Here is a 27865-nt window from a genome sequence, read left to right as displayed (position 1 = left end):
TAAAGAGGAGAAAAAAAAAAAAAGAAGGAAAGCGACTGGTTTCACCAACTGGTCAACGGTACCTTGGCCATTACCTTCTTTTATTCAAAATGAAAACCATTTCAGCGATGCAGAAACCAACACCCAGAGTAGTTAGGAGATGAGGGAAGGGCCACCGGTCTCATTTCAAGTATATTATCCTACATATGTTCTATCACTTTCTGCCCATTAATGGTGGAATTTTTCAGTCAACCCAGACACAGCACAAATGTGAATCATCTGCCAAAGACTACAAAAATAAAACTACCAACATTACTTCATTATTGATGAAGAAACACACTGTGATAATTATAAAAGATTTCCTTTTCACAACTGGGTTATTTCTCTCTTAAAAACAAAAGGTGGGGGGAAGGGGAACACGGACTATACAAATACACTGGAATTACGTTAGAAACATAAACCAGACATTAGCTACTAATTAACAGTAAGAGGCATACGAATAGGGGCACCTGAGGGGCTTAGTCAGCTGAGCTTCTGCCTCTTGATTTTGGCTCAGGTGATCCCAGATTTGTGAGATCTAGCCCCGCGCTGGGCTCCATGCTGAGGGTGGAGCCTGCGTTAGGTTCTGTCTCTCTGTCTCTCTGTCTCTCTCTCTCTCTGCCCTTCTGCCCCATTTGCACGCTCTCACACGCTCTCTCTCTAAAAATTAAAAAAAAAAAAAAGGCATACAAACATAAACCAAAAAAATCTACAGAATATTTGGAAAACATTTAAACAAAAGTCATCTGGCTACATTCATCTTCAAATGCAAAAATGGCATTACGTAATACTCAAAAGTGCCTGTCTAGTGCCACATGCTGCTTTCTCATCGGCGACACTCTTGACACTTTTTTTCCTTCTTATCTCAATGAACATAATCATCTTTCCAGTAATGCAATCGCAAACAATTCACTCAGTCACTCCCAACAAAAGTGAGGTACTTTGATTTCCTTCTTCTGAGACACTAAAAAGTGGATATAACCTATTTCCTCACAATTCATCAGGGACTCCTGTTCTTCCAGCCTGACTGCGTTCACAACTAAAAAGGGAGGAAAGTGACACCTAGCATTTAGAGAGCTCTGAATAGAAAGGCCTCACAATTTTGCATTTTGGGTGTTTTGAAATTTCTATTCTTTATCATCTCAACTTTGAGGAGTGCTCTCCCCCCCTGGAGCATTTTAGATATGCAATATTTCACTCGGAAAAAGAAAAAAACGATGTGAATAAAAAGAGGTAGTCTCAGGGCTCCCTCTTGAATGTTAGGATTCTGTTACTTCTCCATGTAAATAAAACGAAGTGAACAATTTTTATGGACATTCACTACTAAGTTGATCTTTTCTGCTTTCTCTGGAAAGGCATCCAGTGCTACTGGAAATGGAGAAAATAAAGTCCAGCCTGTTACACAGCGCCATAATTACTGGAAATTGAGAATATTATAATACCATACAGCATTGCGCATCAAAATATCGTTTTTTTTAAAAACTCATGTATTGGTGATTTTCAACTTCAGCGACATATTAGAATCATTTGGGGAGCTTAAAAAAACCCCTGCAATACCCAAACCCCACCCCAGACCCATCATATCAGAATCCCTTGGAATGGAGCCCAGGTATTGTTAGAACTTTTCTCAGGTCATTCTCATGTGCAGCCAGGGACAAGAACCTGGGGGTACTGTTGTGAAGGTCAGAGTGTTTTATTTTAAAATTTTATTTAACAAGAACTTAAAAACCACTACCAAACAATCTAACTCAATTCTCACAACCACCTTATAAAGGTAGACACAGATTTCAATCCCATTTGACTGATGAGGAAACTAAAGTAGACGTTAAACAATTCACCAAAGGTCCCAGAGGCAATGAACTGTACAACCAGGATTTGCATCCAGGTAATCTGGCTCCAAATCCCAGCTCTTGAATGCTGTGCTGTACTCCTTCTCCCAGAGAAAATTCATCTACAAAAAATCGCACAGATCTTAGGCATTCAGTTCAATGAGTTTTGACAGGTGTATGTACCCATGTACCTGCCAACCACCACAGTATTTAAAACACTTTCATGGTTGGGAGGCCTAGGCGGCTTAAGTGTCCGACTCTTGATCTTGGCTCAGGTCACGACCAGGGTTGTGAGTTCAAGCCCTGTGTTGGGTTTAAAGCCAAACTTTAAAAAGAGAAAAGGGGAAAAAGAAAAAGGAAACAAAGTTGGTTAAGTGTCCGACTCTTGATCTTGGCTCAGGTCACATCTCAGGGTTGTGAGTTCAAGCCCTGTGTTGGGTTTGAAGCCAAACTTTAAAAAGAGAAAAGGGGAAAAAGAAAAAGGAAACAAAGCACTTTCATGGTTTCAAGATTCATCCATGTTGTTCCGTACAGGAGTATTTCTCTCTCTCTCTGCTATGATAGTATGGATACACCAATATTTGTTTATTCAGTTATTTGTTGAAGAACATTTTATATCCATTGTTTCCATTTGGGGCTATTATGAATAAGGCTGCTATGAATATTCTGATTCAAATCTTTTTGAGGATATGTTTTCTCATGGTTAAATGCACAGGAGTGAAAGTGCTGAATCATACGATAGGTATATATTTCACTTTATAAGAAAAGGTCAAATCACTTTCCAAAGTTGGATGTACCCTTTCACACCCCCATCAGCAATGCACAGCCCAGAGTGCCTTTTAGAGAAGAGCATGCTGCTATCTTCATAGCACAAGGCATCCCGAAGGAGAAGTCGTTTAGAATTGGACAATGATTTGCTATTTGACAAAAAAATAAATAAAAAAGAGAAGGAAAAGGAAAATACAACCTACACACCACCATCATCACCACCAGTATTTGTCCTACAGGAGCATACTGAGAGTAGGCATTTGAAAACACCAGTGTTCCTAGACATCAAGGCAAACAAAACAAGGGGAAAAACCTATATATCTTCAAGTGAGGCATATGTATAGGCCTCACAATGCATTTTAGCATATTAAATGCATACAGGCTCTGAAAAGCCGAAAGCCCAATAGTAAGGAAACAGTAGGGAAATCAATCAACTAGTTAGCCATGTTTAACCCAGCTGATCTCACGGGTCCCCATCCCCCGGTTCTCTAAGTAAAGAAATACAGTGCAGGTTATGGTGTTTCCAATATTATAATGTTTGGGAGAGAATGAGAGCAATTACCTCTGAGAAGACTGGGCAGGAGTTCATGAAGGAGGTAATATTTTACATGGCTCTTGCTGGACAATAAGGTCTTGGGCATAAATGAACACTCTGCCGAAAGGACTGGGTCACTGTGAGTTCAGGAAGAATGAGGTGAGATATGGGGACTCTGCAGTTTCCCCTGTAAATAGGAGGACAGGATCTCTAAACATGTCGGCTGGTTGGCCTACTGGTCACCAACAGTACCACAAGTAGCAATCCAGTCAGTCAACAAACTATGTTTACCAAGTACGAACTATGAGCCAGCCAGCGACCTAAACAAACGTTTACCAAGTACAAACTATGGGCCAGCCAGGGACCACACCAGGCATGACAGAACAGTGAGGCCCGCTCTTGTGGATCTTACAGTGCAGTAGGGGTGTGCGGCTGCTTACAGAGAGCAGGTTCTAGAACTCTAGAATTGGAATGGATGACCATCGAGTCTCTTGAGCCATAAGAGCAGAATCTATTCAAGAATTCCAGAAAAAAAAATAAGAGACATGAAAACGAAATATGTATGTATTTGGTCAATGATCCCTCATTACTATATAATATATTGGGTGCAGGTAGAGTGGAGTTATGTGAAAAAGAGAAGTGTGAGGTGTTAGAAAAATATCCGGGGGGGGGGGGGCACCTGGCTGGTTCAGTCAGTAGAGCACACAACTCTTGATCTTGGTGTTGTGAGTTGAAGCCGCATACTGGGTGTGGAGCCTACTTTAAAAAAAAAAAAAAAAAAAGTGGGGGGGTGGTGCTTGGGTGGCTCAGTCAGTTGAGCACACAACTCTTGATCTTGGTGTTGTGAGTTCAAGCCCCATACTGGGTGTGGAGCCTACTTTAAAAAAAAAAAAAAAAAGTGGGGGGGTGGTGCCTGGGTGGTTCAGTCAGTTGAGCATCCGGCTTCGGCTCAGGTCATGATCTCGCAGTTTGTGAGTTCGAGCCCCACGTCGGGCTCTGTGCTGACAGCTCAGAGCCTGGAGCCTGCTCCGGATTCTGTGTGTGTGTGTGTGTGTGTGTGTGTGTGTGTGTGTGTGTCTGCTCCTCCTCCATTCATGCTCTCTCTCTCTCTCTCCTCTGGAAATAAACATTAAAATATATATATATATATATATTTTTTTTTTTTTTTTTTTTTTTTAAATATCCAGGTAGATATGCTTGGGAAACAGAATGAAACTTTAGATGAAAGGTTTGGGTTCATTAATAGGCAATATGATAAATGGAATAATTTCAATATTATTGGCAACTCTTCTATTTCAATCCTATGAAAACCATGACATTAGATTTGTAAACCAAAACAAGTGTAAATCTTAACCCAGAAAGAAAGCAGAGCTCAGATTCAGGAGGTGGACAAAGTTGGTCTGAATCTCAGCTGGACCACTTGCAACTTGGGTGACTGTGGCGAAGGAACTTAAGCTCTCTGAGCCTCACTTTCCTCATATGTAAAACTGGGATGATTATATTCACATCCTCCCCAGGGATGTTATCCAGATTGAAGGACACTGAACAGCAAGCAATGTGTCTAACACACAATCCCAGCTCAGTAACTCTTAGCTATTATTATTATTTATTTAGAAAAATCCACATTTAAATTAGTGTGAGGGAAAGAGAATCATGTACAACACCAAGGTACTGTCAAATATACACTGTCCAATTTTTAGCATGTGAAATGAAACTAAATTTGGAGGAAAGGATTACAAGGGAAATCCTTTGAAACTTCAGCCAAGTTGATCCAAACGGAATTTTCACTTGCCACACAGACCATCTTAGTAACACATGCAGTATTTCATACAAAAAATAACTCCTTTCTTCCCCCTCTTGACTTTCCTCCCTTCTCTTTTCTTCCTTGCTGGATTTTATTTCTGTTACTAACATGTTGGCGACTGTGAAAATTAGGTAACATAAATTCTCAGTAAATGTTAGCACTTCCCTTAATTTTTCTTTGCTGTAACACTTTCCCAGAAAATTTGAATTCTAGGCCACTGAGAATGATAGGAGGTCACTTATAAATTTTAATTTCCACAGTGCAGGGATATCCTAATTGGCACAATTTTAATAATGAAGGTTTTCAAGGTATGCAAATATTAGCAGTATTTTTCTTCCAAGATGCTGTATATCCACTTATTTTTCCAAATGATCATGCAATAAAAATGGAAAGGCCTAGCATTCGACTGCCTTGATGAGAAATGAAGTTGTTCATGTGGGAAGCAAATAATTCATAATAAAGAATGAGAGTCATGTCAGCAGTAGATTCAACTGGAATACATGAATGCTGGTATGATGTGCATCTAAAGCAGCCCATCTTTGACTCTGGCCTGGAGAGGGCAGGCCACTTAATCTGAAACAGTTTCTGCTGCTAAATCAAGATCCAGGCAAAAGTCACACCTACTTTAAATCATCTGTTCTTTCAAGCATTATGGACACACAGGGTAACATCAACTACGGTGACAGTCATCCCTCCTGTCCCATGCCACAATGATACCACTTAAGAGCTATAAATAGCTCTCAACCAGATGGGATGGCTCGGCTCAAGCTGTGATCGGATTTTTTTAAACAATAGTTTAAAAATAATTAATTCCTCATTTCAGTCATTCATCTGGCAAATATTTATTGCCTCAGTACTGTGCACCAGGCACTGGAAAGACAGTGCCGAAAAGCGCAAAGTCCCTTGGAGGCATTCATACATTTTACAAGTTTCACATCCTCAAAAGAGTGGTTCTCAAGAAGCCGCAAAGCAACCAAACAACATCAATGGGGATGACCCCTCTGTGAGCTCCCCAAATTGCTCCCTACTCAATCCTCAGTAACAGGTGGCACCAGCTGAAAGAGTAACGTCAACAAAGCCACTACTCATTTAAGCAACAAAGTTCATGAAGGCATGATTTTGTCAGTCCTATACACTTTTGTTACCAGAACAATTTCAAATATTTTTATAAGTTTATATAATATGAAATAATGTAATAGATGTATATTATACTAATATAAAACAAAAATATCAGCTTCTCCAAAAAAGTGTTTGTGTGATGCCTAAGTTACAAGATCTACTAAAATATTTAATCAGGGAACACATCAGAATCAGGAAAAACTAGAGAATTAGTGATCTGCTTAATTCCTGATCACATGCAGCACTAGGTGGAGATGGAGGGTGCCTTACAGAAACCCAACTTAAAAGAAACAGGATGCCTACTTTATCCGAGGCTTAATCAGAAGAATCTAATACATCGAGGCACCTCACAGGTAAAATTAGCATGGCAACAAAAATCTGAGGACAAAGGAGCTCACACTTTATCACATATCAGATTGTATAATAGGAGTCTCACAGTTAGGGAGTTCACATTCCCAATTAGTTTAGCTGAAGAGCCAAGGGTACAAACTGTAGCCTTTTCTTGAGACTTTCCCTGAAATTAAACTTTTGACAGCCATCTTGTATACTTTTTCTGTAACACTAAGAAACTCAAAGGAGACTTATCAAACTGTCTTAGCCTAATAAGGGAGGAAATTATCTTTATGATATTATTCAAGGAATTTAAAAATGGGCATTTGGAGGTACATAATTTTGATTAGAGAGACAGAATGAAGCTAGCTATTAAATACCATCATAATTATGTACCCAAGAAGCTAAAATCTCAAATTTTTCTCTCCTTTACAGGAAGTAAAATTTTTTTGATATGACTGGTAAAAAATATTGAGAACTGGGGCGCCTGGGTGGCGCAGTCGGTTAAGCGTCCGACTTCAGCCAGGTCACGATCTCGCGGTCCGTGAGTTCGAGCCCCGTGTCGGGCTCTGGGCTGATGGCTCAGAGCCTGGAGCCTGTTTCCGATTCTGTGTCTCCCTCTCTCTCTGCCCCTCCCCCGTTCATGCTCTGTCTCTCTCTGTCCCAAAAATAAATAAAAAACGTTGAAAAAAAAATTAAAAAAAAATATTGAGAACTATTTCCATATTCTAATCATCCCTTGAAAAAAAAAATACCAAAATACAAAGGTGTGAAGATTTAGAAGCCTTTATAAAATAATGTAAGCATAGAATATATAGTAACATGGATGATATACATGTAAATATATCTATATCTCTCCACAAGTATATAAACCTATGAATAGAAAAAAATGTTACCAAAAATGTGGCACAGTTTGATCTCATTTTAGGAAAATTATACAGGCACAAATAAAAAACTAGTGGGGTTCTATAAAATATTAACAGTGTTACTTCTGAGTGATGAAATTCACATTTTATTTATGGATTAGCCAATATAGGATTTCACACTTAAGTAGATGAAACTTCATGAATTAGAGTAGCAAACACAGTGCAGGTGTCCTACAGCAGATACCATAAAATGTTCTATTATCCGGTTACTCTGTGGGTTGCCCCAGTTGATGGGATTTTTTTTTTCCACCATGATAAGTGTACTGTTGAATCCCCATCTCCTATTTCACCCATTCCCCTCCCCACCTCTCCTCTGGTAACAGCAATCAGTTTGTTCTCAATAGTTAAGAATCTGTTTCTTGGCTTGTCTTTTTTTTTTTCTTTGCTCATTTGTTTTGTTTCTTAAATTCCACATATGAATGAGCGCATATGGGATTGGTCTTTTTCTGACTCATTTATTTCACTTAGCATTATACATTTTCTCTATCCATGTCATTGCAAATAGCAAAATTTCATTTTTCATGGCTAAATAATATTCTCTCTCTCTCTCTCTCTCTCTCTCTCACACACACACACACACACACACACACCCCACATCTTCTTTACCCATTCATCTATGCATGGAGACATGGGCTGCTCCCATAGTTTAGCTAATACAAACAACATTGCAGTAAACAAAGGGGTGGATGTATCCCTCTGAATTAGTGTTTTTGTATTTTGGGGGTAAATAGTACTGCAGTTACTGGATCATATGGTATCTTTAACATTTTGAGGAACTTCCATACTGTTTTCCACAGTGACTGCACCAGGTGGCATTCCCACCAACGGTGCAGGAGGGTTCCTTTTCCTCCACATCCTCACCAAAACTTGTTTCTGGTATTGTTAATTTTAGCCATTCTGACAAGTATGAGGTAGTATCTCACTGTGGTTTTGATTTGCATTTCCCTGATGAGTGGTGTTGAGCATCTTTTCCTGTGTCTGTTGGCCATCTGTAGGTTTTCTTTGGAGAAATGCCTGTTCGTGTCTTCTGCCCCTTTTTAAATTGGATTGTTTTTTATGTGTTGAGTTGTATCAATTCTTTATAGATCTCAGACACTAACCCTTACTGGACACATCACTGGCAAATACCTTCTCCTATTCAGTAGGTTTTCTTTTAGTCTTGTTGATTGGTCCCTTCGCTGTGCAGAAATTTTTTATTTTTATGTAGTCCCAATGGTTTATTTTTGCTTTTATTTCCCTTGCCTCAGGAGAAATAATCTAGAAAAATGTTGCTATGGCCTATGTCAGAGAAATTACTGCCTGTGCTCTCTCCAAGGATTTTTATGGTTTCAGGTCTCACGTTTACATCTTTAATCCATTTTGAGTTTGTTTTTTGTGTACGGTGAAAGACAGTAGTCCAGTTTCACACTTTTACATGTGGCTGTGCAGTTTTCCCAACACCATTTGTTGGAGAGACCATCTTTTTCCCATTGGACATTCATTCCTCCTCTGTCAAAGATTAATTGACCATCTAGTTGTGGGTTTATTTCTGGGTTTTCTGTTTGATCTCCTTTCTAAAAGGAACTCACAGCCCAGAGAAAAGGTTAACTTCAATGACATAAATGAGAGGAGTAGATACAGACAGAATATACAGGAGGTTCTTGATTATTAAGTCTTCAGTGAAGTATTGATCAAGTGACAAGTCTTAACATGTATGCCCCCTTTTAGTAATCAAATGAACCTACTCCTAGGGCTGACTAGAAGTTCATTCACTCACTCATCACGCATTCACTAAGTTCCTACTCTATAGCAGGCTCTGTATTACTGGGGCTGAGTATTAAAAACAACATCATGTCTTTCCCTCAAAGAGCTCACAGTCCATTTGGAGAGACAAGTAAACAGATGCACACCAGGCAACATATGCCCAGAGTAGCTCAGGAGCACAAAGGAGGGGCACTTGATCTAAACTGGGGCGACTGCAACCAGCTTGGAGTTGCTGGAATGTGAAGGATAACTTGAGAAATGTTGAGAGATGATGCTGGAAAAGTAGGTTGGGGTAGAATCATGGCAAGCCTACTCTATCTTGATAAAGAATTAACACTTTTTCATTGAGTGGATAATAGGAGCATATTTAAAAGATTTTACTGGTCAAGTTACATGCTGCATTAAGACAGACTTCATTCATTCTAGGGCATCACTAATGTAAAAAGTCTGTAACCTATAAATGCTATTGAAATGCTTATGATCTCCTACCATCCTCCTTTCTATTTGCGCATTTGCCCTGGAATGATGAACAGAATATTCTCGGTTGAGTTAAGAGCTATGTCCACAGATTTCTTAGACTAGATTAGAAAATTTCTTAGATCAAAAATAATTTATTCTTGATTTCATGTAAACACTGAATGCGAGGTTGTGATTGATAAGGAAGTCTAAAACAGCCCTCCCATTTCCTCCCATAATTCATAGAATAGAGCCTAAAACAGTGTTGACCATGGGCTCCCAGGCCTAGGAGACCTAGTGCCTGCCTTTCTTCCCTACCTCATCTCCCCTGGCTCACTTCTCTCTCTTCACAACTGTCCTTGCTGCTGCTCCTTGGATAGTCTCTACCTCTGAAATGTTGCCCTGACATGTTCTACTACCACAGTCTGGCATGGCTTGCTCCTTCCTTTTATTCAAGTTTCTCCTCAAAAATCACCTTCTCAGAGACTCCATCATTATTGGGGAAATGCCAATGGAGACCACATGGAACATATCACTCGTGACCACGAATGAGTTACTTAATTTCATTGTGTCTTAGTATCCTCATCTATAAAACAGGGTAATGGGGCGACTATGATTACTTAAGAAAGAACTTAATTACAGAGCGCTAAAGGTTGATGGAGGGAGGTGGGTGGAGATGGGCTAAGTGAGTGATGGGTATTAAGGAGGGCACTTGTTGTGAGGAGTACTGGGTGCTGTATTACTCTAAGTGATGAAACACTAAATTCTACCCCTGAAACTAATATTGCACTGTATGTGAACTAGCTAGAATTTAAGTAAAAACTTGAAGCATGAAGGAGGGAGGGAGGGAGGGAGGAATTTAGCTCTTTGTCACAAAATTATTATTATACAATAAAAATATCATTTCCCCCCATAAAAGATGTCCATCTCAGTGGCTGTAAGCAATTGGAATTCCTTAGGCAGTTTTTCTATGACCCGTTTCCTCCACACCCAATTTTAAAACATGAACCAATTTGGAATCCTATAGTTATTTCTGTAGTTTGGTCAAACTAAAGATGTGCTAGGAAAATCTTGCAACCACCAAACTTCCAGTGAGGACAGCACAATTTAATCTTGCCTTGGCCCTAGCCACCAACTTAGAGGAGACCAGCCAGATGAGAAGAGTAAAAATAGCCCCTGCCATCTATTGAGGGCTTCCTCTAAGCTAAACAACTTAGACACATCATCTCGCTGATTCTTCACAACTAGCTTGGGGAGTCAGCATGGCCAAGAACTCCAGCAAGCAACTGTTGTATTGTGAACTGTTTTGAACTCTGGGCCTGAGCAAGTCTTGCTGTGGAGATGATATTCAGATAGTAATTAGCAATTCTTGAGAGGAGATTTGCACTGCACTACCAGCTATAATACATCCTTCTAAAACAAAACAAAAACACAAAAAGCAGAATCTGTCTTTCATATTCTAAATGATGATTTTACAGTAAAAATCCCAGGCCTTTAGGGCTGTGAAACCCATGTGGTCCCTTCTAAAAATTACTATAGCAACACCTCTAACTCAAAAGGATCAAACTCTGCAGTGCTGCTGGCTCATGATGATCCCAGCACACCCAAAATAAAGATGAACCTTTCACTGAATTAACCTGTGTTTTCCATCTGGACTATATAGCTAGGGACCCAGGGCGGCATTCCCTCCAAAGGGTCACACCCTCTTGGAGAGCTCTCGGTCCTTCTGAGAGACCTGTTCCAGCTCTGTATAGGCTAGGGATCCAGAGGACAGTCCAGGTGCTCCAATGACTTGAAAGAATCCCAGATGAGCAATAATACCGACTCATAACGATGACCCTTTATACAGTTCTTACTATATACTAGGCAGCATTTATTCTCCACGTTTTACACATATTCACTCATTTAATCTGCATAATTACTCCATGGGGTAGACATTAGGCTTGTAGTCTGACCAAATCCTGTAATTGAGACTTACAAACGTGAACACGTGAGATCTATGTGCAAACTGTGCACAACAAGGTCAGGACCAGAGCAGAAATCCCCAAAGGTCCCCACTAGTAAGTCAGCGAATCCCAGGGGCCAGACCTCCTGAATTTGATCAGCCAGGACACCCCCTTTTCCAATCCAAAATGCTATTTCCCAGAAGTAATAAACGAAGCAGAAGAACGCAAAGGAGTACTTAAATTTCATCACATCCCACACCTGGACTACTTCTCATCAAGTTTCTCGGCCTGCATGCAATTCTCAGACCTATCTTCTATCCCATCACTTATCATCCAAGGCATCCTACGCCTTCTGGGCTTTCAACACAGCCAAAACTTCCTCTTGAAACTTCTTCCTGTCTCCGATGTCTCCTGGTCATCTCCCTCTAGTCTCCCTATGTTTATAACACTATGTGCAGGTTTCCTATCCCATGCAATTACTGGCTTGGTTTTTATTTTGTCCACCTCCTCTTTGAACTTTTAGCATCTTGAGACCACGGGCAACATTTGCTTTCCCAATGTCTGATAAAGAGCTGACTGGGCTGCCACAGACAAGCAATAATGTTTACTCACTGAATGACCTAAGGAAACCACCGCCCCCAACAGCATTTCTCACCATCCACCTAAACAATGCCCTCGTAGCACCAGTGGGATCCGGGAAGGATTAGAAAGGGAGGGGTCCCTGAACCAGAGGGAGCTGCCTGGTTAGTAATGAAGAACTTAACAAGAGAACCCTTTCTGGGAGCTCTGCTTCCAGCCCTGGAATTTAAACTTGCATCCTGTTCAGCGAAACAATAACCATCACTACCACCTATGACCAAAGCTTCCATTTAATCCTTGGGGACTTCTCACTTCATGAATATCAAGTTCCTGAATAGCTTTTGAAGTTCAGTGAAAGGCTGCTCACAATGTTTTGAGCAGAGTTTCTATTCTGAGAGTTACTTTTTCTCTTTGGGGTAAACCACATTTGGTTTTCCTTTATCCTTCTAATAAATGCTGTTTATAAGGCTAGAGGCATTGAAGGTGAAGAGAGAAAGATACTCTAGAAGTTGTTAATCAATCCAGAATTTCTCCGGGTGCTTGTATGACCTCAGCGTTTTTCACATTTCCACAGGTCTCCTTGGAGACCGTTGCCATGATCACTCAGTGTCCCTGATGAAAAATCTTCAAAATGTGGATCGCTGCTTTCATGCTCTTTTAGCTCTTTATTAGCTGTTTTGCCTTCACCCATAGTTTATTTCTCTATGAATGCAATCTGCTCATTTTTTTTTAATCCCATAATATTCCAAACAGAATACCCCCCTTCTTTTGGCTCCTCTGAAAATGCTCGTATTTGGAGTATGTTTGGCAGTCCACTAGGTATATATCATTATACTTTTAGGTTTCCTGATCTCCTGAATGAAAATTATTCATAGGACAGTCCACCTCTTTTCCAAAAATACTAATTTGCTCTAGAAGAAACTAAGCACCAACAATGAAAACACTTGACCTGTTGCATTATGTTGCTTATTTAACAAGCTTGGCTTGGAATATTTCAAGTTTTTTTTTTTTTTTTTTAAATGTATATACCTTTTCTATTTCCCCTTTTGACTTAAGTTAATGTAAATATACTTTTATTTGGCTCTACATGCATTATTTCCTGGTGGCTGTTTCTTACAAATATATGAAAAAAGACAAAAAACCTCAAAATCCTGAGTAAACTGTAACAAACCTGCCGAATAAATGGGGAAAGCTAAAATGCAATATCAGAAAACAGTTTTAGCACTGTCCAAGCAAGGTTAGCTGCTTTTACTGAAATCTAGCATTCAAATGTAAATTACAAAACGGATCATTCAGAGGGTTTCCCAAATCCTCATTAGGTAATCTGCAAAATAGGGAACCCATCTAGAAGAAAAATATATGGTAACTGGATCACAGACAGATAGTTGCAGTTTCCCTTAGCTACCCTATTTTTGAAAAGAGAAGCAACTCACAGGCAAAGACCAAGTCTTTGAAGGAGGGAATGGCTGTGAGCAGGGTTACTTACGATCATGTGAACAGCAACAGGATACAAAGGCATTAGTACAGGTAACAAGTTAGAGAATGGAAATATTTTCATATAAAAAAAAAACCAGTGCCACCTCAATTTTGGCTAGTGATTTTTAATAGTTAGTAATATTCAAGTGTAGATTTTAGGGGCACCTGGGTGGCTCCGTCAGTTAAGTGTCCGACTTCAACTTGGGTCATGATCTCACAGTTTGTGAGTTCAAGCCCTACATCAGGCTCTGCGCTGACGGCTCGGAGCCTGGAGCCTGCGTCAGGTTCTGTGTCTCCCTCTCTCTCTGCCCCTCCCCTGCTCGTGCTTTCTCTCTCTCTCAATAATAAACATTAAATTTCAATAAAATGTAAATTTAAAGTTAAACATTAGAAATTAATTCTTCTAAACCTATTTTAAACATTTCTTTAGCATATAGGGTTAAATCATAAGGGATCTAGGGAGACTGTATTAATGAATCAAGTGAGGTAGCTAAACACAAGAAATAAATAGCTGGAATTCATTCACTTGTTCACTTAATCAGCAAAAATTATCAACCATTCATTTTGTACCAAGCACTAGGGTGGGCATTTGGGATGCAAAAGTTAATGACCCTCAAGAATTTAGTGAGAGGGTACCTGGGTGGCTTAGTCAGTCAAGCTTCGGACTCTTGATTTCTGTTCAGATCCTCATCTCATGGTTCATGAGACTGAGTGCTGAGTTGGGCTGTGCTCTGACAGAGAGAAGCCTGCTTAGGATTCTCCCTCTCCCACTCTCTGTTCCTCTCCCACTCATGCGGTCTCTCTCGCTCTCTCAAAAATAAATAAACAAGAATTTAGTGAAAAAGAACCACAAAAGCACAAGTAAAACCTTGGATTGTGAGAACTTGTTGTGCGAGTGTTCTGCAAGACGAGCAAACATTTCTAATAGATTTTAACTTGATCAACGAGTGCTGTCTTGCAATACAAGTAGTATGTGATGCCACAAACATCACGTGATCACAATTGAGCCCGTGGTTCTTAAAATCTGCTTTGAAATACCAGTGCTTTGGGTTACAAGCATGTTTCTAGAACAAATCACGCTCACAAACCAAGGTTTTACTGTATAATAATTGAGGCACAAAGCAGAGTATAATTCAGTGTTTAAAAAGGGACAAGCATTGGGGCTCCTGGGGGGCTCAGGCAGTTAAGCATCCAACTCAGCTAAGGTCATGACCTCAAAGTTCATGAGTTCAAGCCCCACACTGGGCTTTCTGTTGTCAGCACAGTCTGCTTCAGATCCTCTGTTCCACACACCCCCCGCCCCTCCCTCGAATGCACTCTCAAAAAGCAATTTTTTTTTAAAAAAAGGGACAAATAACGGATATGAAAAACCGTTTTATGAAAGTTGCAGTTTCGCTGCTGTGGATGTGAAATTCATTACTGCTGACACAAAAGTACTCTTCATGCAAAGATGAACCCTGTTCTCCAGGTGCTTCTAGTCTAGCATAGAGGAGAGATAAGAAACAATGACAACTCGTAATTCTCAAATTATCATGGGGAGGGGCCAGGTTCTTAAAATTTGAATCCTTCACAGACTGATACTTTTGAAAAAAAAAATACCTGAAAAAAATGTAATAAGAATTCAAAATGCTTATTTTCAATTTTTGTATTTATTTCATGGAAGAACAGTAACATCTCAGTCCATGCACAAGCACTGTAATAAAGGATTATGGTGCTAAAACCAAAGTATATAAGCTACTGTCACATAGAAAGAAATGAATGATCAGTTGTAAGGAGAGGCACAAACTTAACCTAAGGAAAATCTTTATGGAAGATGTGACCTTTGAACTAGGTCTTAAAAAAAATGGAGGATTCCCCAGAAAAATGCAGTGAGGAGTAGAAAGAAAACTCCAGGCAGAAGGAGCAACACATAGAGGCAGGAAAAGCAAGTATTTCCATTAAACTGAATGATGAGGGAAAGGCCAGTCAAGGAGGGGTTATAAGCTGAATTTGAACATTAGAAGCTGAATGGCCCCCATTTGGTGAAATTTCATAAAGACTGGAAAAAAGAAAACAATTGATTCCCTTACCAGGTGTTTAAAATATTATTACAGAAACAGCTCCAGTGACCATCTCAAGTGAATTTAAGCCCTTTGGGTGGGACTCATTAAACACCACCTTACATGTATGTATCTTCCTCTTTAGTGTTGCAGATAGCGAACCTTTGTCACAGCTCTAAAATGGAGAAAAATCACCATCGTGCCAAACCTAGAGTCTTCAGATGTGGAGGGAGAGGGTTTATATTCCTCGTCTAGGTTTTGGTTTAGATTTTTACTTCGCCAGCTTTCCTTGCAGATGCACAAAGCAGACAAGAATGTGGGCTCTGTCTAGTGCTGACTTTTACCTGCTCCCTGACCTGCGACAATTTACTCACCCCTCCAGTTTCCTCAACTACAGAAGAGGGATGGTGACAGTCCCCCCCACCCCCACCCCCAGGGGTTACTGTACTATGAGGATTAAATTAATACAAGTAAAGCACTCATAAGAGTGATCCGTGTCAATGAGTTAGTATCACAATAGCACTAAAAATAAACTAGATGGATGTGTAATATCTCACTGCCCCCCCAAACCCCACAGTGCCATTCATATAAGTACCCAAAAGTATTATCCCCAAATTCTAACCCTGTACATCATCCGCTATTTCTTCAACATCACTGTAAAGCTAAACATGTATTACAGGTAGAGAAAATAGAGCTAATTATAGGCTTCGGAGTAAAATGACTAAGGCAAATCAATAGAGGAGCTTATTTTCCATCCTGATCCTACCTTAGTTATCCCTAAAATTAGAAGCCAGTAGTTTGGGGTTATTGACAGACACTTCCTCTGAGAGAGGAAACCGGAATGAGACACGACTGTTTAGGCAGGCTTTAGTTGAAACATTTAGCACCTCTTCGAAATGCAAAGTAATCAAGGCGACGAGTAACTATTTTCAAGTCTGAGACGGTTGTCCAGAGTTCACTGAGAGTTTGACAACAACTGGGGACTACAGAATAAGAAATGTGGGGCCACTTCACACAGAAGCTCAGCAAGGGGATGGAGGAGTTTTGGGTCAGGAATGTAAGAGTTTATCTTAATTTAGCAGCTGTTCAGCTGGTAGCAGCCAAATCGAGTGAAGCCTTTTCAGGGAGAGCAGTTTAGGCCACAGCCGTCTAGACGAAACACCACCACTACATGGATGGGCACAGAGGCTCCCCAATATCGGCACAAATTCCAGAGATACAGCCAAGGCTACTTTAGACGTCGCTGGCAAATCAGCAGAAATGTGGAGAACTCTAGAGGCCAGGGAGTTCCCTGGGCCACCTTAAGGATGGTAAAGGCAATTTGCAAATGCTTTCAGTATCCTGGGTAATATTAAGCTTCCCCCTCCCCCCTCCCACCCCTTACACTTCAAATTATCGTCAAGTGTATTGTTTCTGGGGCCTATTCCTTTTTCCTCTGTTCTCCAAACACATCCACATCTTCACCCTGTATTTGTCAGGGCAAATAGAAAAGGTCTTTGACCCCAAATGTGGCCCTTTGAGACCAGTTTAGGCTGACCTCTCCACCATTCTCGCCTGCCCAAGAGCTGACCTACAGGAAGTAAATACAAGCATTGTTCCTTAAAGGCAAAAAATCATACTGGTTTTACCATCACCTGCAGAGAGAATACAAAAGCCCAAGAGAAAATATTATGACGTCTACAACTATGACCAACAACCTCACCACCACATAATTGCTATCATTAGGTTTTTAACCTCTTAATTCTGCTTTGCTACCATGTCTCCTAGATATTGCTAAGACATTACCGTAAGGCTCCATCTATTTTTTTTCCCCTCAAAAATGTGCCATGACTTCAATGTGTTTCAAAATACCCAGTATTACCGTACCTGAAGAGAGGCTGCGGACAGTGGCATCTCAATGCTTACAAGTTCAAAATGGGGCCAAAGAGGGTAGGGAAGGAAGTGGGCTACCTGCTGTTAGTCTGGAATGATAAATTTAATAATCAAGTAGTTAGAAGTATAGTCAACTAAAGAAAATAAAACAGGTTACATACCAGTGACTAGGAGGTAGGAATAAATGCAGAACAGAAAGCACAGACGCTTTAGTTAAAATGATTAGGCTGCCAGAGATTGAGGAAAACAATTTCCTGCTAATAATATCTGACTATATATCACTTCTCAGCCTTCTGGCTAAGATCAAGTGTAGTATCTTATCAGTTTAATATCTGACTATAGAAATCACCTACTAAGTAGCAATAATCGTACCAAAATTACAACTTCCAAGTCTTCAGGTTAGATTTTGAACTTAACCTTGTTCAAGTCATTCGATCACCCAATCAAGCATTCATAAAACATCTCTTAATTATGCAACACTGCATCTGACTTCCTGGAGTAAATAAAAGATTCAAACCCCCTTCCTACAGAAACTTATACTCTGATGGTTAGTTTTGTGACAACTTGGATAGGATATAGTACCCAGTAACTTAATCAAACACTAATCTAGGTGTTGCTCTGAAGGTATTATGTAGATGCTTAACATCTATAAACAGCTGACATTAAGTAAATGAGATTAGCCTCCATAGTGTGTGGGCTGCAATTATTTGAAAAGCCAAATGGGCAAATACTAAAGGTTTCCCAGAGAAAAGAAGGAATTCTGCCTCAAGGCTACAGAGTCAATTCCTGCCTGAATTTCTAGCCTGCTCTCCTGCCCTATAGATTTTGAACCTGCAGAAAACTACACCACTATGGATTCTGTTTCCCTGGAGAACCTGGACTGATATGCATTCTTATAAACAATTAGAAGCAAACACTAAATGGGAAGAACAAACTGCTATAAAGATGCCTTATAAAAGCATGTCCAAGAGCATACACTCAAGTATTTCCAGTATAATAGGATAATTTCTATCATGGAGCGAAGTACAAAAGACAGTAAGAATATAGAAGGGCTTATGTTTGCCTAAGGTAGTTACAGACAGTCCAAAAGACCTTTCTTGAAAGGATACAAAGAGAATTTCTTACAGAAAAGGAAAAAGCACCCGCAACTGAGAAGAAATGCTGGAATGCACAGTATATGTACTGAAGCATAAACTAAAAGATCAGAACGAAGGTCAAGGAATGGAGCAAATGATAGGATAGGAGATAAAGTGGGTTGCATACAAAAGGCCATGTCTGCATGTGAGAAAGAAAAGATCATGGAAGACAAGGCTTAAAGTGTACTAAGCCCTAAAAAGTCATAGCTGTTCAATTTTTGATTTGATAAATGCATAAATGAATGCTGTTAGCTTACATTAAATTGTTACTGTAAAGATGCAGCTAAAATGAGAGGAAGAACAAGTTTGGCAATGTGGCAGGATACAAGATCAATATACAAAAATCAATTCTGTTTCTATATACTAACAGTGAGCAATCTGAAAACAAAATTAAGAAAATCCCATGTACATTATTACACAGCTAAAAGAATCTCTAGGAAAACTTTAACAAGTTTAACACTTTTGTGCCAAAAACTGTAAAACACTGTTGAAAGCTGTTAAAGATCCAAATAAATGAGAAAACATTGCTTGTTCATTGATCTTAAGACTTATTATCTATAAGAAGGAAATACTACAGATTCAACACAATCCACATCAAAGTCTCAGTTTGATTTTTTGCAAAAACTAGTAAGTTGGTCCTAAAATTCATATGGAAATGAAAGCAACCCAGGATAGGACAAGAAATGAACAAAAAAGAACCTTCAAAAAAACGAAGTTGGAAGACTTACACTTCCAAACTTACAACAAAGCTATAATAATCAAGACAGTGTGGTACTGGCATAAGGATATACATATATATCAATGGAACAGAACAGAGTCCAAATACAAATCCTCACATTTGTGGCTAATTGATTTTCAACTGGGACAAGACAATTGAAATAGTCCTTTCAACCAATGGTGATGGACTAGATATGCACATGCAAAAGAATGCATTTGGACCTCCACCTCACATTTCACACAAAACAAAAAACGGATCAAAGACCTAAATGTAGGAACTAAAACTATAAAACTCCTAGAATACACAGTAAATATTTAGGACCTCGGTTTAGGCAATGGTTTCTGAAATATGGCACTAAAACCACAAGTGACAACAGAACAGGTAAGCTAGACTGAGACCCATCAAGAAAACGAAGACAATGCTCAGAATGGCAGAAAATATCTGCAAGTCATACATTTTACAAGGGATCTATACATAGAACATATAAACAATTCTTACAATTCAACAATAAGACAAATAAGTCAATTTAATAATAGGCAAAGGGAGTGCCTGAGTGGCTAAGTCAGTTGAGTGTCTGACTTCAGTTCTGGTCACAATCTCAGTTTGTGAATTACAGCCCCGCGTTGGGCTCTCTGCTTACAGCCTGAAGCCTCCTTCAGATTCTGTGTCTCCCTCTCTCTCTTCCCCTTCCCTGCTCATGTTTGCGCTTGCTCACTCTCTCAAAAATAAAAACGTTTAAATTTTTTTTTTAAATAGGCAAAAGAATTTGAAGAGACATTTCTCAAAAAAAAAAAAAATTATATATATATATATATATATATACACACACACACACACACACACACAAATGTCCATTAAGCACATGAAAAGATGCTCAATATCATTAGTCACCAGTGAAATGCAAATCAAAACCACAAAGAGATGCTACTTCACACTCAGGATGGCTAATATCACAAAGTCAGATAATACCAAGTGTTGATGAGGATGGAAGAAAATTAGCACCCTCATATATTTCTGGTGGGAAAATAAAATGGTACAGCCACTGTGGAAAACAATTTGGTGATTCCTCAAAATGCTAAACACAGTTACCATATGACTCAGCAACTCCACTCCCAAGTATATGCTCAAGAGAATAGAAAATTTATGCCCATAAAAAAATCTGTACACATATGTTCATAGGATCATTCCTAACAGTAAAAAAAAAAAAAAAAAAAAAAAAAAAAAAAAAAAACCCAAAAAAAACACCAAAATGTCCATCAACTTATGGATGGATAAACAGTACTGGTACAGCCATACAATGGGATCTTAGTCATAAAAAGGACGGAGGTACTGATGCATGCTACGACACAGATGAGCCCTGAAAACACATGCTCAGTGAATGAAGCCAGTCACAAAAGATCAAGTATTTATAGGATTCCATTGATAGGAAACATCCAGAATAGACTAATCCACAGGAACAGATAGATTAGTGACTGCCTGGAGATGGGGTGGGGTTAGGATAGCTAATAAGAATTTTCTTTTTGGGGTGTGGAGAATGTTCTGAGTTTAGATTGTGGCACACTCTGAATATACTAAAAACCACTGAACCACTTTAAATGTGTGAATTTCATGGAATGTGAAATGTATCTCAATAAAGCTGTAAAAACAGGGAGCTATGATGCAGTTGGATAATCAAACTTGCTTAAGCAGAAAACCTTTTCAAAATAGAGAAGATGTGTTAACGGGAAGGTGCTACCAGAAAATGAGAGAAATAAAGTGTGAGACTTTGATGTTTCCTCAAGGGGGTCGGGGAGGCTTGTGACCACTCCATGTCCAACCTCCCAGGAATATGATTTTGAACAGTCATACAAGGACTAAAGGCATTTGGAGTGGAGTTCCTTGAATGTTAACACCTTAGAGACCCTGTCTTTGGATTCTTACAACTTGGTTCCCCAGAACTACCCCAGATTCTGGTTGTTCAATTCTCCTTCAATTCTGTGTCCCATAATTAGAGTTCTATAATTTCAGTAAGTTCTGTCTTCCTTGCTTCGGTTACCCAGAGTCAGTTTCTGCTAGGAAAAAGATGGATTATTTTTGAATATTTAGGGAAGGCCACTGGATATGTACAAGCATCATGAGATTTACTGAGGCAAAGTGTGAGACTTAAACTAATTTCCTCTGAAGAATTTCTGACACAGATCATTCCTTTAGGAATTCACCTAGTGATACTGATAGGTTACTGTAACAAATTGTTGTTCTGACTTCACTAGGCAGAGACCCAAGAGATTCTTTTCAGTGACCTAGTGTTCCCTATGCTTTTAAGGACACCAGATAGATATATAAATACTGTTACATCTAACACTTTTTTTGTTTCAAATGTAATGTGTTAACACTTTAAAAAAAGGTAAACCCAATCACTAGGATACCGCTGACAAATCTTACATACCTGAACAGTGTTTTCTCAAATTTGAATAGATGATTTTTTTTAATATGAAAAGGTCCTGGAAAAATCGAAAAACCTCAAATTGAGAAAACTTGTATCACCATTTTAGCTTCATAATGGTTATTAACATCCATCTGATTACAAAAGCCAAAGTCAGTGTGACTGCAAACAATTCAACATCCATCAACAGGTGAATGGACAAACAAAATGTCAGGTCCAAACAATGGAACACTCATCAGCAATGAAGTGAAATGAACTACTGACCTGCTACAACCTGATAAACCTCAAACATCATGTAAGTAAGTAAAGAGACCAGATCCAAAAGATCACAGAGTGCTTGATTCCATTTATGTGAAATGTCGAAAAAGGGCAACTTTATAGGGCCAGCCTGCAGATCAGTGGGTACTTGGAACGGCCAGCTAGACCAAGGGTGAACAAAATAAAAACAGGAGGGATTTCTTTTGGTGGGGGGGTAATGGAAAGGTTTTCAATCTAGACTGAACCTCCACGTTAGCCTGGGAAGAGCCAAACCACAAACCGTAGACTGCCGTGTGATGGCTGCACAACTCTATAAATTTACTGAAATCACTGAAATGTACATGTAACAACAGGTGAATTATACGGTATGTGAATTATAGTTGAATAAAGTTTTTTTTTTTTTGGAGGGGGGAGTAAACGCAAGGCAACATTATGTTGAGAGATCATAATCCAAAATACACCCCTTTGGGAGCACAGAGAAAACTTTTAAAGCATTTAAATACAAATTTACAGAGAATTCAGGGACCTCTGAGAATGCCGTCATAGATCCCGACATAGCTAAGAAAAATTGCCCCAAAGGTGTACAATAGTCTTGGCAAAGTTTTCTGGGGACCTAAACATTTTTACCCTCTTTTGCATGTGCACAAAAAAGACAAAACAAACAAATCGGAAATGTTTTATACTCATTTTAAGGACAATCCTTCTAGAGGGACTTATACAAAGTCCTAGTCCTTTCTGTTATATTTTCATTTATCATCATATGCATTTATTAAAAACAAGACTGTAAAAATACATGTTTTCACAAATACCCTATAGTTCTATACCTTTGTATTTTTTTTTTAAGCCTATCAACTGTAGGAACTCCCCAGTCTCTTCCAGTAAAACTCTGGAACCCCTCTCTAGGTTGTATTAAGTTTTGCTTATCATAAATAGCAAAACTGATTTTCCCAGTTTGTTCTTTTCCTTGTTTTATTTTGGTTTCTGTTTTTGTTTTTTTTTTTTTTTTTTTTTTTCCTGTTGTAGAAATTACTAATTGTAACACAGTTGAATCTTTCAGTCTTCTTTCTAGGTTGTTTATCTTCTAGTTTCAAGGCTGCAAGTTATCATTCTTCCATTGGCCTGATTATAATCTTTTAAAACACAATGCACTGAGCACACTATCTCGATGACTCAGGCACATCTCCCAAACGCGAAGTATCCCATTTTGCTGTGTTACTGTGCCAACACAGCAAAAGAGCTTACTGAGGTATGTGGGAGTGTCTGTCACCCATTAAATGGCCCTAGGCTGCCAAGGCCAAAATCCTTCCTCTGTTGTCATCCTGTCTGCTGTCATTTCTCACATCTGTCTGTGGGTCTGTTTACAGCTAGCACTGTTTCTCCTTTCCATGTACTGATTCCATTGTTCTAGGATTAGGAAGCAGACTTAACTTGCTGGTTTAGAGGTGTATATAAATCAAAGCTGGGGTTTGAGGTTCTGAATAGAGGTTTTAAATTCCCCAGTATGTAAACTGCAGGAGCCCCAGTACCTTCACTTGGCTTTTTCAAAAACATGCTGACGTGGGGCACCTGGGTGGCTCAGCCAGTTAAGCATCTGACTTCGGCTCAGGTCAAGATCTCGCAGTCTGTGAGTTCAAGCGCCGCGTCGGGCTCTGTGCTGACACCTCAGAGCCTGGGGCCTGCTTCAGATTCTGTGTCTCCCTCTCTTTCTGCCCCCCATTCACCCTCTGTCTCTCTCAAAAATAAATAAAACAGTTTTAAAAAATTTCAAAAACATGCTGGTGCTTTACCAAGATAACTGGAGCACCGCATACTACCGCACTGGGACTCCTCTGCTTGGCCGTCTCCAACCCAGCTCTTAAGGAACTCAAAAGCAGTGACAACTTAGTTGTCCGTTAACTTGGACACAGGCAGCCCCTACCTCCTCCCCTGCCCAGACTTTGATAAATGAGAACATTTTCTTTTGTATTTGAACATAGCATGCTTCAGAGTTCTGACAACCCTTTAGCAAGAACCTAGCAATGCAGAATTGTCGCTTCAGGTAAAATCCACAACCATGGCCAAAAGCAGACGTCCAAAGATGTTTCAGGATTAGGAACTATAGCTATTTTCAAATTTTTATAATCTAATTAACTGAATTTAAAATACATAATACTACGTAAATTTCCCTGGAAGGATAGGAATGAAATTGGTGCTACTGTTTCCTTTGTGTGGAAGGAAGGTCAGACAGCAGAAGGGCAAGGGGGAACTTTTCATTCTACATTAACACTTTTTGGATATTGAATATAGGACTCTATTCCTTTGACAAAAATAAATGGAAACTTTTTAACAACTGCATTATAGAAGTAAAGCCTACCAGGGCATATTAGAAGCCAACTGATCAGGAAAGCGCCAAGCATAGTCCACTGTGGGCCAGGGAGAACAAAACCTACTTCTTAAATTATTTCACTTTCTACCCTCAACATCTGGGTTCTGTCTGATGGTCCCCCCAAGACTTTGTTTTGGCTCCTGCCATCATATCCACATTCCAACCCAAAGAAGAAAAGAGCACAATCCTTCTAAGGACATAACAACGAAGTTGCACAGATCATTTCTATTCACATCACAGTGGTCAAAACTTAGTCACATGACCATACGTAACTGCAAGGGAACGTGGAAAATAGTCTTTAGAAGGCATAGGTCCAGCTAAAACTTGGGAGATTACTAAAGGAGAAAGTAGTACAGGTGTTGGGATACAAATAACTGTGGCAACTTCAGCCACAAATGAGTTAACACACAACTTAAGGGTAAGAGTTGCCCGTGGTGGGAGACAACAGAACACAACCCAGGGGCGTCAGGTACATTAATAACATTTCTTAAGTGATTACAACACAGGGTCTCATTTTTCACTGTTATTCCTTTAAGAGTGTATGTGTGTACATCACATTCATTATGTGTATTTCACAATTTAAAAACATCAAAGTTGTTGAGGCAGTGTATGGGCACATGGGGATTTATGCTATTCCCTCTACTTTTGAGAATGTTTGCAAACCTCTAGAACAAGAGTTTTATATGCACACTCTACACACGTATACTTTTATCTTAATACCCTCTCAGACACAGAATACTTATTAAAAACCTACTTTGTAAAACGCACTGTCCTAAACAAGGTTACATGCCTCCATGCATTTGTTATATGGATGTCAAAGAAAGGACTATGCAATCTTTAAAATGCTTACTGTCTAATAAGGAGATCACTATTAAAATAATACAGTCTATGATGGAGTGACAGAATGAGTACAGACAGAATCCAGAGAAAGGAGAAGTCAGTTTGGTTTAGGGGAAAATGAGGTTGCTATCCTCGGAAATGAGCAAATGTGACAAAAATAGTAAGTAGTTAATAAAAATAATAAACATGCAAACTAATTTTAAGCAATTAGATTTGTGCAAGCCTCTTCATGCAGCTGTCATTTTGTCTCAAAGTTAAGAATCCAGTTAAGTACAATCTGAGGAAGTGGAAAGAAAAATAAACTGCTGCTCTACTTGGACACATTAAAATCCACGTTGTTACTTTATAACCAAGTCTTGTCAATCACTTTAGGGAGGCCTTCTGGACAGGCGCCCCAGTCTCTCTGAAGGAGGCGGGGAGGCGAAATGACTGTGGACATCTGCAGTGAGGCTGCTCATGTTTGGATCTCCAGTCCATCCTCTGCAAGCTGTGGGATCATGCTATAGATGATGCTTCACCCTTCTGTGCCTCAGTTTCCTTCTCTATAATATTTGGATAATGACAGTATCTACTTACAAGAGATACTGTGAGGCTCATCCTGTTCTTGGAACAGTGTCTGGCACATAGTAAACACCCAATACGTGTTTGTTGCTGCTGCTGTTACCCATGGCTCTTGAAATATGAGCTCATCAAGTGTCCCCTATAGTTCACCGGGGTAGGGGAGGTAATTTTGGACAAACTACAGACCTGAATTTTTGTAAAATATCCTGATGATTGTTACAAGACCACAAAGGCCAAACAAGGCAGCTTTGCAAGCTAAATCTAGTGAGCCACTAAAGCCCAACTTAAATTTTTACGGAGAACCATGTTAGGCAAGTTGCTGCAATAAGAGGTTATGAAAATAGAATTTTGGCAAGTTACAGGGCTCAAATGCTTCTAACTTACACAGCTGATTATTTCTCATATGGGTTACCTTCCTTGATGATTATCTGGTTAATTTTTAATCTCAGGCTCTCCTGTGTCACCCCTCCCATGCTCTAGTCCAGCTTTCTTCCTAAAGCAGCTGGAAATCGAAGCCGTGGTTAGAAAGAGCTCCCACCAAAGCTCAGAGTTGGGGGGGGGGGGGGGTCTAAAAATGTACTGCGCATACCCATAAGCGAGAAATGCTAAACTGTGTGATGCCAACTGTGGATAGTCTAGGATTATGGAGAGCACACCGTGGGGCAAAACAAACAGAAAAAAATGGCGTTGTACGTGGATGAAGCAAACTTTTGCTCCGCCTTAAAGCACAAGTACAATTCAGATAGTCAGGGAAAGGAAGAATCAACAGTGAAAGCAGAAAGATGGGGGAGCTCAGCACAGGCCATGACGAGACGAGACAAGATAACACAGCAAAAAGTCTTTGTTTTGGAGGACTGGGAAAAATAAACTTGCATGGCTAAACATGGGGCTAGACTATGGATGGCTTTTTCTTTAACGATTAATCCACTATTAGAATTATTAGTCCAAGGGTTCTCATTCTCTCACTGTAGAGAAGAAAGTAACACACCATATTAGGAATAGTGCTTTTGAAGAACTAGGAAGTTTCTCCAGCATAAGGACCTTATCTGCATTGGTCTATAAATTCTTAGCACCTAGGACAGGAACTGGCACACAGTTTAAGTGTTTAAAAAATGCCCGACAGCAGCGCCTGGATGGTTCAACTGGTTAACTTTTTTTTTTAATGTTTTTTAGTTCTGAGAGAGACAGAGTAGCAGTCGGGGGAAGGGCAGAGAGAGAGGGAGACACAGAATCTGAAACAAGCTCAGGTCAGAGCCTGACTTGGGGGCTCAAACTCAAGAGCTGTGAGATCAGTGACCTGAGCTGAAGTCAGGTGCTCAACCAACTCAGCCACCAAGGTGCCCCAAGGTTCTGGCTCTTGATTTTGGCTCAGGTCATGATCGCCTGGTTCTGTTGCTTCGGGAGATCCAGCCTCCATCAGGGTCCATGCTGACAGCACAGAGCCTGCTTGGGTTATTCATATTCATTCATTCATTCATTCATTCTCTCTCATGCGCGCTGTCTGCCCCTCCACGCTCACACACGTGTACTTTCTCAAAATAAATAAAACTTTAAAAAATAAAAATGCCTGACAAGGAAATGTCTGAACAATAGCCACATGGCAACAGACAAAACCAGCAGGTCATGACTGTCTAACAACAACAACAAAAAAAGTGCCTAAGTCTGATTGAGAGTTCACATTCTGTAAATATCAAACAGATGTGTTTCATTACCTCCATCACTTTCTCCTGTTATTTTTAAGCCTCCTCTTTAGCATGCATGGTTTTTTTTTACATGATTTCTTTTTAAGCTTGATGGGGGCAGAATTCTAACTGTAATTTCTTCCTTGTAACTTTATTTTTAATTAGAAAACAAAACAAAACAAAACCCAAAGGCAAATGGAGATATGAGGCATTGCTTAGTTCACAACAACAGATGGAGAGCTGTTCTCATCACCATTTATTTACCAAAGGAGAGAGAATGGTCCACTGGAGGTAATGGGGAATTCCTTAGTTTATCTGGAAAATCACCTTGAACCATCATTTATTACATAGCTTTTCCCCCCCAAGCTTCCTCCCAACACCTCAATAAAACAATAAACAAGACTTGCTAAGAACTTCTACACCAGTTCTAGAAAGTCCTTTAA

The 27865-nt window shown here is 39.6% G+C and overlaps 1 protein-coding gene, 1 long non-coding RNA gene and 1 pseudogene across 4 annotated transcripts in view; 2 read left to right on the top strand and 1 right to left on the bottom strand.

Moving 5' to 3' along the window:
• Positions 1–27865, bottom strand: part of SRGAP1 (SLIT-ROBO Rho GTPase activating protein 1) — a 282606-nt gene that overhangs the window by 197512 nt on the left and 57229 nt on the right. The gene's annotated exons all lie outside the window — the stretch shown is intronic.
• On the top strand, positions 3627–23705 carry LOC132694132 (uncharacterized). The gene is made up of 3 exons (XR_009617188.2): positions 3627–3710; positions 21907–22011; positions 23032–23705. It is a non-coding gene; the product is annotated as an uncharacterized LOC132694132 (long non-coding RNA).
• Positions 17718–17828, top strand: LOC132660527 (U2 spliceosomal RNA; annotated as a pseudogene).

The sequence above is a fragment of the Panthera onca genome, chromosome B4 (genome assembly GCF_046562875.1).
Source record: "Panthera onca isolate mPanOnc1 chromosome B4, mPanOnc1 haplotype 2, whole genome shotgun sequence".
Taxonomy (NCBI): domain Eukaryota; kingdom Metazoa; phylum Chordata; class Mammalia; order Carnivora; family Felidae; genus Panthera; species Panthera onca.
The sequence above is the reverse complement of the archived record's forward strand: the minus strand, read 5'-3'. Positions and strand labels throughout refer to the sequence as shown.